Genomic DNA, 12524 nt, shown 5'->3' with positions numbered 1-12524 from the left:
GGAAGGGCTTCTTCACACAGTGCATAGTCAAACTATGGAATTGGCTACCACCGGAAGTAGTGATGGCCACCAATTTACTAAAGGTACAGTGAGCCTGAGAGTTTTTGCCCCGTCCTGAGTGGTTGCTGTCCATGCCTCTGGCTGCTTCTTGAAGAGCCGCGCCTGTTCGTATTATCGAAAGCTTGGCATCATGGTTGTTAGCAAGGGATTTCTGCAGCTTGTAGGAAGGAAGTGGGAAGGGAACTAAGGCACTGCATTCTGGAGCTCCCTGCTCCAGCCACTGCAACAAGCCAGACAGCCCCATCCGGGGTTCAGGCAGCCATCGGGATTCATGCTGACTTCTCGTGCCAAGCAGGAGTGACGCGTGGCAGCATCTCAGTAAACAGCGCTGAAAAGCATGTTGAAATGTCTTCCACAAGGCTGTGCCATGAAGGCTCATGCAGAAAGGCCAGTGTGCGACCTGTTGGAATGCCTCATATGGTCAGATAAACATATTATTATAACTCAGTGTGCTGCTGCTGCTGCAGCAGCAAAAATCGAAATGGGTTTCCCTGGCACCAGCATTGAACAGCATTTGCAAGGAAGGAGATGGGCTGGGGTGCCAGGCCTGTCGGCTGCTCACTGCAGAGCATTGGGGAAGGGACTGGAAATAAAACTGCCTGTTCTCACATGGTCTTTATGGAACTCTGTGGTGCTGCCAGTTTTGGAATGTTTTGCACTAGAGCTGCGCTGAAATTCCTCCGAAGACTCTTTTCTCTTCCTCAACCTTCTTCTGCAAAAGAAGGTCACTTTGCAGAATGTTCTCTGAGAATGGTAGCGGACACTCATGGGGAATTTCTCTCCCCCTGAAGAAATTTGGTGAAATGGTCCCTCCTACCCCCACCCCCAAATTTCTCTGTTCACAAATAGGGTGGAGAATTTCAAGAGGCTGCTTGCGCACAGCTCCGTTTTGCATACGCCCGGTGACCCCTTCTCACAGAGGAGATTGTGGAGCTCGAAAAGGACAAGCAAAATGTTCAAGGAGTCAGATAATCTTTCTTAGATGGAAGGGCTAAAGTGTCTGGGGCATTTTCAGCTTTTTTAAAAATGGCTCAGGCTGCCTGCAACCCAATGGAGTATGCCCCATTGACCTCAAAGGGACCTATTCTTGAGTAAACATGCACAGCTTGTGCTGCATGGGTTGGGTGTACATGAGGTGTATAAAGTTACTCAGCGTGTGGAGGAAGTGGACTGTCTCTCCTGCCTGCCCCCTCTAATAAGACTGGAACTTGGGTCATCTAGTGGAATTGAGGGGCACTGGATACAGGACAGACAAAAGGAAGAATGGCTTCAAATGCACAATTAATTTAGGGAATTTGCTATCGGATCCGTTTAAACAGGGACTAGGCGAACTCATAGAGGAGGAGCAGGAGAGAGAGGGCCAGTCTAGCAGTGGCAATTATCCATTAGGGATGACGGCGCCTCCATGTTCAACAGCAGTGTGCACCTGAATGCCAATTGCTGGCATGGTCTGGCGGTGGGGTGGCCACTTATGCATCCCCCCCCAAGAGACGACAAAAGAGCATGCAAGATGTGCATAATGTTTGCATGTGCTGACGCATAGGTATCGATGCAAATTTAGAAATAATTGCTGTCATGTAAAAGAGGGGTCCACAGCCCTTTTGGCCAGATGAAGAGTCTGTCCCTTCCAGCTGGGCAAGGCCTGAGAAGGAGGGTCTGCCGCTCGCTGGTCTGTGGGTGCTGAACTGGCCATGGATCTCTGGGAAGCCTGCTTGGAGCTGGCAGTGTTGCTGATGGGAGAGGGCACCCCTTGAACTGCACTGAGTCCTCTACTTGTCAGGAGCGCCCTAGCTGCCTCTTACAGTCCCCACCGATAGCCAACTCAGGATTCAGACGACGAGGAATTCTTTCCGAGACTTTATTCCTTTATTACTTTATGACTCTTTCAGATACTAATCACTAGTGCCAAAGCAAGGAACAGCCCTGGGGAAAGATAGCTGAGTAGCCTAAGCTCCAGGTAAGGCAGTTGGTACCCGTCTGAAGGAGAATCACGGGAAGACCCTGAACTTATGGGCTAGGGAGAGATCCTCCCTCTTTCCCTTGAGTCCTCAGGATACGACCGTTGTTTGCGCGCCAAACGAGCGCTATGCCTCCTTTCTGCACCCTCCATCTGGCGCTGCTCCCTGCGTCTGCGCCAAGCATCTAGCAAGCCCCCCTCCAGCGCTCTCTCACTGCCAGGGTCACTATCTATCCCAGGAATGCTGGCAGGAGGAATCTCTGCCAGCTGCTGTGCTTGTGAGAGATGAGCGAGCTCCTCTCCCACGGATTGCTGTTCCTCCTCAGAATCAGAACTGCTCTGGGGCTCTATTGGCTCAGTTTCCACCCTGACACTACTGGAGAAGGGGTGTGTGGTGAGCACCCGGGGCTTAGGACCCCTGCAGAGCTGCGGGGCTGGCATGTATCTGTGTATGTGTGTGTCATAGCCACAAGTGGCCAAACGTATCTGCTAGAGAAGCAGGTTGTTGACTCCTAGAGATACTGTTTTTGCAGTCACTGTCTGTTTTGTGCAAATTGTGGAAAACAAACATCTATCAAAGGTGAGAATTGCACAAACAATCCCTGCATCTGTGCAAATCCCCCCCCCCCAACTAGAGCGTGCGTGACTTAAAAATCTGTGCATTTTTGAAATTTGCCCAAAATTTAACAGGGAAATTTGCACAAATCGAACTCAAGCACATGTTTGAGAATTTGCTAACATTTTTGGCAGCTGCATTCTCCTGTTTGCATTTGCATTTGGGGTCACAAACAGGGCATGCTCGCATACTTCTCTATAGAATTTTTTTTTTAAAAAATTAAAATGTCCATTCTTTGTTTCCTCTCCAAAGGAGACAATTATTTTGCTTCCCCCTCTCTCCCATTTTGTTCTCTTTTATTTTATGCCTTTTGCAGGTCTGGGTGCATTTGATAACATAGATTGTTTTATTGTCTATTTCTAAAAATGTGTGCGCTCTCTCTCTCTCTCTCTCTGGGTAATTTGTGGCCCTCTCGATGTTTTGGCCCGTCATAGCCAATGGTGAGGGATCATGGGAGTTAAGGCCAAAACATCTGGAGGCCACAAGTTCCCCATCCCTGCCACAGATGTTTGGGTTGGATCCAGGATCTGTCTTCTGCAAGGGGAAGGGCTCTTCTTGTAGAAGGTCCCCCTGCCGAATTTTAGGAGGTCTCCCCTCCCATACCACAGCTCATCCCATTCAGCAGGGTCTCCTGACTCTCTGTGTAAGATTTGGGGCTGGGGGCTGGCTGGAAGTGCTGCCGTGGGGAGGAGGAGGCAGAGAAGTCCCCTTTCACCAGCACAATTGATCCAACCCCAGATCAGGAAGCATCATCACTCAAAAATGACTTTGAGGTGATGGAGGACTTGTGGAGGGGTGGAGGAGGCCTGTCCATTTTGTTTCTGCTCAGCCCAGCTATGACCTCCTGATCAATATTATGCTATACATTCTTCCCAAGAAGCCGTCTGCTTCTATTGAGATACTGGTTGGATGCTGCAGATGTAGTCCAGGATGGAGACTTACTTGATAGGAATGACTGAAAGATTTATAGGCAAAGATCCATTATTGAAACTGCTCTGGGCCACTGCGGCTTCTCAGGCAAGTGCTGGAGAGATGAAAGCCTTTATTTATGTGTAAGATATATCTGCAGAGGGAGCCGTAAATGGCAAAGCAAAGTATGAAGGTTTGCCGCAAACACGGTAAAGTTTTATATTCCTGAAAACTAGGAATAAAAGACGGAACAATTTTAAAGTGGATGAAAGGGACTTCCGTGAAATTGTAAAATTGTTAATTGCTGATTTCTTGTTACTGCTGAGATGAATTCAAACAACAACAACAAATCCTTTAAAATCACCACCATGGGAGGATGTGAGAAAGATACAGATAAATAAAACACTAAGCGAGCCTGGTTCCTAGCACAGCTGAAAGCAGTTTGGCATGGTAATTCGAATCTGACTGTGTATGCTGACATGCAATGTTACTTCATATTTACTCATTTCATATCTGATATGCATTAGTGTAAAGGATTTGATAAGTGACATGCAATGGTATTTCATATTTGACAGGTTATTAGCTTTCATAAATCAAAGCAATTAAGAACTCAAATTTTGAAGAGCAAAATCATTTAAAAAGTTTCAATTCCATATCTGAAATTTCAATCCAGAATTAGATATTTAAATATATATGTGTGTGCGTGCACACATACACACACACATATATACAAATATTAGGTTGGATGCAGGTTTTGATATTTAGATAGAGCCACTGAAATCAAAGACGCTTAAGTTAGTCATGACGAAATTCTCCCATTGATTTCAATAGGTCTACTCTAAGCACTGGGTAGCTCAAAATCCCACTCTGAAGTTGGAGGAGGAGATCTGATCTTGGATCTCACACACACACACACATACACACACACTCCTGTGGAAAGATCCGTGCCCATGATCTCTCTGAAGTCAAAGCCCTGACACTGAGGAGGGGGAAAGGGGAAGGATTGTGGTTGTGCTGTGGCTGGAGTGGTGGTTGCTCTTGATCTGAAGGCCCCAAGGCCCCTTGAGCCCCAACCATGCTCCCAATATGGGGAAACATTTCTAAACCAGCCCTAGAACTGGACTAAATGACTTTCCTCCCATTGTTTGCAATAGGAGGGAAATGGTTAAGAAAAACCATGGAGGAAGAGCAGCAAACTCTCCTTCTCCTTCACTTCTGTCCTGTCCGCAGGAGCCTGCAGCACTGGAAATGTCAGAGTGCTCCAGCACAAAGATAGGCACGAGCGATTTATTGCACACTCGTGATTAGCCGCTCATGGAATTTTGCGGGTCCTTTACATGATGTCGTCAGCCTCCCTTTATCCTGCTTTCAAAAACATCGGAGATAAAGTGACAAGGGATATTCATCCATTCTATCAGCTGTGTGTAATGACGGCAAAGCGCTATTATCACAGCACCATCTAGCGCTTGTAAAATGAAACGTATGGAAACATGTAGAACTTGCCGAGGAAGGACTTTCCTTGATGCAACGCATGTGTCCACTCATGTAAAGGAGCTGGTTGTAATCCCACAAAGAATCCAGAAGCAGAAAACCCCAGCAAGGATGTGGGATTTCAGCCTCGTGTGATTAACTTTAGGATTGTGCCTTTTGTCTGGATCCAGCCACTGATTTCAGCTCTAGCTCCCTGGATGCACACTTTCAGTTGCACACTGCCTCCTTGGCATGGTCCAACATTGTTGCCCAGAGTTGCACCAACAGGCGGGCTGGCTGCAAATGTGCCTTTTTAGCATCTGACTGCAAGCAGAGCGGGGATGCGGCTTTTCACCAGCTCATATCGTTAGCTACCCACCGGCTTCTGCCAAATCCCGGAGGAGGAATTCAAGAATGGCACTTGAGAAAATAAAGTGGATTTTAGCCCTTAAGAGCTCCATTGTCTCATTTTACTTTTTAACAAATCAGTGTGGGTACTCAGCCCAGAGCTGTTAGTGTTCTCCTTCCCCAAAGGCGGAATTAATGGAAACATTGGATTTTAAGGAACTTTTAGCTGCACTTATGGGTATTAATAACTCCACAGACCACATCCACTTTTGCTAAACTTCTAATGCTGAAGGTATCTTTTGCCCACAACATCATTTCTTGCTGTTTGCCTTCCATGTACTGTGACAAGGTGCATTTCCCCAGTGGAGAGGGAGGGACGAAACATAGTGAGGAGTATCATGGCATGAGAGGGGGCAGTAAGAAGGGACCTTTGTTCAGAGCCCCAGGCTTGCACAGTGTGTCAGTGCACCACCTGGCACTTCCTGTACAGCCAGATATCATCTCACAGAATCGCAGGGGGTGGGGGGGCTTGTAGAGGATCTGGTTCAGCTCCTGCTCCAAGCAGGAAATCCAGAGCTAGAGCAGACAGGACAATTGCCATGGGACTCTGGCCCCAGCCATTGGACAGGGGACTGCAGGCTACCGGGACCATGCACCTTCTGCCTCCTCCCAGGAAGAACGTCATGGCAAGGGGGAGACCAGCCTGGCCTCAGCCACCAGCCAGAGAAGCAACAGCAGCAGAGAGCTTCCTTTGCTCTTCCCTACCAGAAAGAACCCATATCAGAACTGTGACCAAGGGGGGCCCCTCCATCAGCAAGTGCTCACTTCCCTCTGCCTTCCCATTCCCATTCCTTTGTCTCTTGGCTATTAGATCGTGAGGGCAGGGGCTGTCTTATCCTTCGATATCTGTACAGCACGCAGAAAATTTTAGGTGCTTTATAAGGTCATGATGACGATGACAATGATGATGATGATTAGTTGGACTTGATGGTCTTATAAGCCCCTTCCAACCCTACTATTCTATGATTCTATGTTCAGGAAAATCTCCAGCTACAGGGAACACCTCCCCCAGTAATTGGTCCCACTGGCAAAGTGCTCTTACCATTAAGAAGTTTCTCCTAATGTTCAGCTGACATCTATCTTCCGGTAATTTAAGCCCATTAAATCTGGTCCTGCCCTTTGAGGCAGCAGAGAACAAGTCTTTGCCCTCTACTATGTGGCAACATTTCGGGTCATGGAAGAGTGCTATCAAGTCCCCCCACCTCCGTTTTCTCTTCTCCAAGCTATACATATCCAGTTCGCCTACCATCTTTCCTCATAGGACTTGTTTTCCATACCCCTGGCCATCTCTGTGCCCTCCTCTGAACCTGTTCCAGTTTGCCTACCTCCTTCCTAAAGTGCACCACCCATAACTGGACCCAGGTGAGGTCTGAAACACAGTGTAAGTATTATCATAGAATCATAGAATAGTAGGGTTGGAAGGGGCCTACAAGACCATTGAGTCTAACCCCCTGCTCAATGCAGGAATCCAAGTCAAAGCATCCCCGACAGATGGCTGTCCAGATTTATCTTGAATGCCTCCAGTGTGGGAGAGCCCACCACCTCCCTAGGTCATTGCTTGCATTGTCCTATTGCTCTAACAGTCAGGAAGTTTTTCCTGAAGTTCAGCCAGAATCTGGCTTTTTGTATCTTGAGCCCATTATTCTGTGTCCTGCATTCTGGGATGATCAAGAAGAGATCCTTCCTCTCTGTGACAGCTTTTCAAGGACTGGAAGAGCGCTATCATATCTCCCCTCAGTCTTCTCTTCTCCAGGCTAAACATGCCCAGTTCTTTCAGTCTCTCTTCATAGGGCTTTGTTTCCAGTCCCCTGATCATCTTTGTTGCCCTCCTCTGAAACCTCTCCAGCTTGTCTGCATCCTTCTTAAAGTGCAGTGCCTAGAATGGACACAGTACTCCAGATGAGGCCTAACCAGTGCTGAGTAGAGGGGAACTAGTACTTCCCGGGATTTGGAAGCGATGCTTCTATTAATGCAGCCCAAAAGAGCATTGGCCTTTTTTGCAGCCACATCACATTGTTAGTTCATATTCAGCTTGTGATCGACAACAGTTCCAAGATCCTTCTCGCTTGACGTGTGGTTGAGCCACGTATCCCCCATCTTGTAACTGTGCATTTGGTTTCTTTTTCCTAGGTGCAGAACTTGGCATTTGTCCCTATTAAATGTCATTCTGTTCTTTTCTGCCAGCCTATCAAGATTACTTTGAATTTTGTTTCTGTCTTCCAGGGTATTAGCTATCCTGCCCAATTTTGTGTCATCTGCAAATTTGATCAGCATTCCCTGCACCTCTTTATCCAACTCATTAATAAAAATGTGGAAGAGCACTGGGCCCAGAACTGAGCCCTGCGGTACCCCACTCATTACCTCTCCCCAGTTTGAGAAGATCCATTGATAAGCACTCTTGGAGTCCAATTCTGTAGCCAACTGTGGATCCACTGGATCGTTGTTTCATCTAGCCCACTTCGAGCTAGTTTACTAATCAGGTTATCGTGGGGCACTTTGCTGAAGTCGAGGTATATTATGTCCACAGCATTCCCATAGTCCACAAGGGAGGTTACCTGATCAAAGCATGAGATCAGATTCGTCTGGCAGGATTTGTTCTTGAAAAATCCATGTTCGCTTCGAGTAATCACTGCATTGTTTTCAAGATGCTGACAGATGGATTGCTTTATAATCTGCTCCAGAATTTTCCCAGGGATATCAGACTGACTGGTTCCTCCAGGTTCCTCCTTTTTGCCCTTTTTGATGATAGGGACAACATTAGCCCTCCTCCAGTTCACCCATCCTCTATGATTTCTCAAATATATTTGAGCACCTCTGCCTTTTCTTTGTCTTCTGTTATCATTTTGCCATCCTTATTTAATAGCTGAACCACCATTTCTTTACTCTGTCTTTTACTATGCACATAGCTGAAGAAAGGCTTTTTGTTGCTTTTAGCATTGCTCGCTAACCTCAGCTCATTCTCAGCTTTAGCTTTCCTGACACCATCCCTGCAATTCTGTCCTACCTGCCTGTACTCTTGTAGCTTGGTCTTCCTTCCACTTCCTATATATGTGCTTTTTTGTTTTCAGGTCATCTCTAAGCTTTTTGTGAAGCCACATTGGCTTCTTCTGTTGTCTTCCTCCTTTTCTTCTTGTTGGAATTGTTTGTAATTGTGCCTTGAGAATTTCCTTTTTTAAAAACTCCCACCTGTCTTGGACTCCTTTTCTTGTTAGAGTCACTTGCCATAGGACCTTACTTATCATTGTTCTCCCAGTTTACCAAAATTGGCTTTCCTGAAATCCAGGGTATGCATTTGGCTACACTCGGCTTTTGCTTCCTTTAGAACCAAGAACTGAAGTATAACATGGTCGCTTTCCCTCAGTGTTCCTGTAAGTGCTACTTTATCCACTAAGTCATCTCTGTTGGTTAGGATCAAGTCAAGGATAGCCGATCCTCTAGTTCCTTCCTCCACTTTCTGTAGGAGGAAGTTATCCAACATACAAGTCAGGAATTTCCTGGAGGGGCCATGCTTTGCAGAATTTGTCTCTCCCAACAAATACTGGGGAAATTGAAGTCCCCCATTACTACTACATCATGCTTCCTTAAAACATTGGCTATTTGCTTTTCAAAAGTTTCATCCTCGTCTTCTGCTTGGTTGGGTGGCCGGTAGTAGACTCCGACCACCAGGTTCCTTTTATTCTTTGTTCCATTTATTTTGATCCAGATGCTCTCGATGGGGCTCCCAAGCTCATCCTCCTGTATTTCTGTGCAGAGAGATGTATTTTTCACATATAGTGCAACCCCACCTCCCTTTCTGTTCCTCCTGTTCTTTTTGAACAAGTTATATCCTTCAATTGCTGTATCCCAGTCATGGGAGTCATCCCATCAAGTTTCAGTTACACCTAGCAAGTCGTAATTTCCCTCCCGTACTAAGAGTTCAAATTTGTTCTATTTGTTTCTCATACTCTGGGCATTAGCATACAGACATTGAAGACCATGTGCTTTATACTCTGGCTTTCTTCCTACATGTTTCTGAAGACTATTATTGGGCGCTATTAGAGCTCTTCTCTCCATTGTGGTGCATGAGCCTTCATCCATTGTTACCCCCAACTTTACGTCTCCCTCCCCTGTAGGATTCAGTTTAAAGCCCTCCTGATGAAGTTCTTCATGCTGTGGCCAAACACATTCTTCCCAGCCCTTGTGAGGTGCAATCCGTCCCTTGCCAACAGCCCATCTTCCAGGAAGTATAGCCCGTGGTCCAAGAATCCAAATCTCTCTCGTCGGCACCACCTTCGTAGCCAGTCATTTACCCGGAGTATTTTTTTCTTTCCCTTTCTATCACTCTTCTGACTACTGGAAGGATGGATGAGAAAACTATCTGGGCCCCAAAGTTCTTGAGTTTCCATCCCAATTGTTCCCATATGGATGAGAAGAAAGGGATACCTGTCAGTGGCTTTATGAGTGCAGGCAACCCTTCAGTCACATCTCTAATCCATCCTCCTGGGAGACAGCATACCTGGTGAGTCCATGGGTCTTTGTGACATACTTGGGTTTCAATCCCACGCAGCAAGGAGTCTCCCACTACTACTACTCTTCTCATTGTTGTAGGCCTTGGTTTCATTACCTCTGCTTGACTGACCTTCAGCCCCTTGCTCGCTTTTATGTGGGGTCCCCTGTAATTTGTCCTCCGTGGGCTGTCCTCCAGTCTCATCCTCAGGTACCTGGAATTGGTTCCATAGCTCCACTGCCTCGACTGGTGCAGAGTGGCTTCTAGTTCTTCTTCTCCTAACTGTCCCCCTTTTGCAGGGGGTATCCTCTACTGCATTTTTCCTCACCTCAGCATTTCCCACTTCTGCCTCAGCTTGCTGTTGCTCTTCTGGCTTCCGTACTTCACTTTGCTGCTGTAGTTCCACCATTCTGTCTAAGAACTGTTTGTTTTCTCTTATTCCCTGGAGGGTTGACACTCGCCGCTCCAGTCCTTTTACTTTTTCTTCCAGCAGTGTGATCAACTTGCACTTGTTGCACATGTAGGCCATATTGATCTCAGGCAAGAAAACAAACACTGCACAGGTCACCACCACTGGAGACTCTTTTCCTTCCATAGTCTCTGTTCCCTTTATGTTTCTAGCTTTCTGATTGTACTGGGATAACCTGTGCTTTGTCCTCTATTCACTGGAGGTTAACAACAGCGTCCCACTGGTATGGAAGTGTGTGTTACAAGAAAAAGAAATTTTAAAAAAGTTGTTAGGGGCCTCCCCCTTGACCTCTCCTTGCCAAACTCCCCTGCCAAACTTCTGTTTGCTCTCCCAGATCACCCGCTCTCTGGGAGCTTGCTTGCTTGTATAGCCCCTAGACCAGCTGGAGCAGCTTCCTCTACTCTGCTCAGAGACAGGAAACCGACTGAAACTCCCCACCCACACAGCTGTTGGAAGTACTCAGGCCACACCCCCTTAATTCAGTTGGAGCTCTCAGGAGCACATGGCGAGCACACAGCAACTCAGAATGGAAAGTCTCTTAGGCTTACTCCATTACTTCTCATGACTTGGGAATGATGGTTCTGTTGATGCAGCCTGCCCTCACATTAGCCGTTTTTGCAGCCATGTCACACTGCTGACTCCTGTGTACTCAAAAGTAAGACTGTATCCTGTGCACATGTACCTGGGAGGGAGCTCCACTGAGCACAATGGTTATGGGACTTACTTCCAAATAGGGATGCTGGAGAAATCTGCCATGGACTCATGAGGCTGGATCCCAAGGAATCCGACCTCTGCAGTCCATGGCAGACTGGCCGTACTTACCTACGGGTCAGGAGGAGTTCCCATAGGGCAGCTCTCCAGCTTCCTAAAAAATGCAATATGCTAATGGTGGCTGCCATTAGCTTATCACAGGAAAGTTACAGCCATAAATGGCATATTGTATGCCAGCGGTGGCTGTGAAGCATTTACTTTTACCTAAATACAGCTGGAAACAGCTGCAATTTAGGTAAAAGTAAGTTCTTTACTGCTGGAAATGGCATAAAATACGCCATTTACAGCTGTAGTTTTCCCACGATAGGCTAATAGCAGCTGACATTAGTGTATTGCATTTTTTGAAGGCCAGAGAGCCATTCCACGAACTCCGGCAGATGTGGCAGGGCTCCGGAGGACTCTGCAGCGCCCCAAGTGGCCTGAATTGCCCCGCAGTGGAGTCCCCCCACCCCAGACCGGACAGTGGGGAGTTTGTTGTTGTTGCTCAGTTGTTCAGTCGTGTCCGACTGTTCGTGACCCCATGGACCATAGCACACCAGGCCTTCCTGTCCTGCACTCTCTCCCGGAGTGTGCTCAAGTCCATATTCATTGCATCGGTGATGCTATCTAGCCATCTCATCCTCTGCCGTCCCCTTCTCCTTTTGCCTTCAATCCTTCCCAGCTTCAGGGTCTTTTCCAGGGAGTTTTCTCTTCACATTAGGTGGCCAAAATATTTGAGCTTCAGCTTCAGTATCTGTCCTTCCAATGAGCACTCAGCATTGATTTCCTTTAGGATTGACTGATTTGACCTCCTTGCAGTCCAGGGGACTCGTAAGAGTCTTCTCCAGCACCACAGTTCGAAAGCATCAATTCTTCGGCGCTCAGCCTTCCTTATAGTCCAGCTCTCACAGCCATACGTTGCTACTGGGAAAACCATAGCTTTGATTACACAAACCCTTGTTGGCAAGGTGATGTCTCTGCTTCTTACTATGCTGTCTAGGTTTGCCATAGGTTTCCTCCCAAGGAGCAAGCATCTTTTAATTTCATGGCTACAGTCACTGTCTGCAGTGATCTTGGAGCCCAAGAAAATAAAATCTGTCACTGCTTCCATTTCTTCCCCTTCTATATGCCAGGAAGTGATGGGGCCAGATGCCATGATCTTCGTTTTTTAATGTTGAGTTTCAAACCAGCTTTTGCACTCTCCACTTTCACCCTCAACAAGAGGCTTTTTAGATCCTCTTCGCTTTCTGCCATTAGGCTGGTATCGTCTGCGTATCTGAGGTTGTTGATAATTCTCCCGGCAATCTTAATTCTGACCTGTGATTCATCCAACCCGGCGTTTCTCATGATGTACTCTGAATATAAGTTAAATAAGCAGGGCGACAATATGCAGCCTTGT

Source organism: Heloderma suspectum, chromosome 6, assembly GCF_057233095.1.
Source record: "Heloderma suspectum isolate Gila_16-S chromosome 6, 16-S_ref, whole genome shotgun sequence".
Lineage (NCBI taxonomy): Eukaryota > Metazoa > Chordata > Lepidosauria > Squamata > Helodermatidae > Heloderma > Heloderma suspectum.
Note: the sequence above shows the minus strand (reverse complement) of the source record.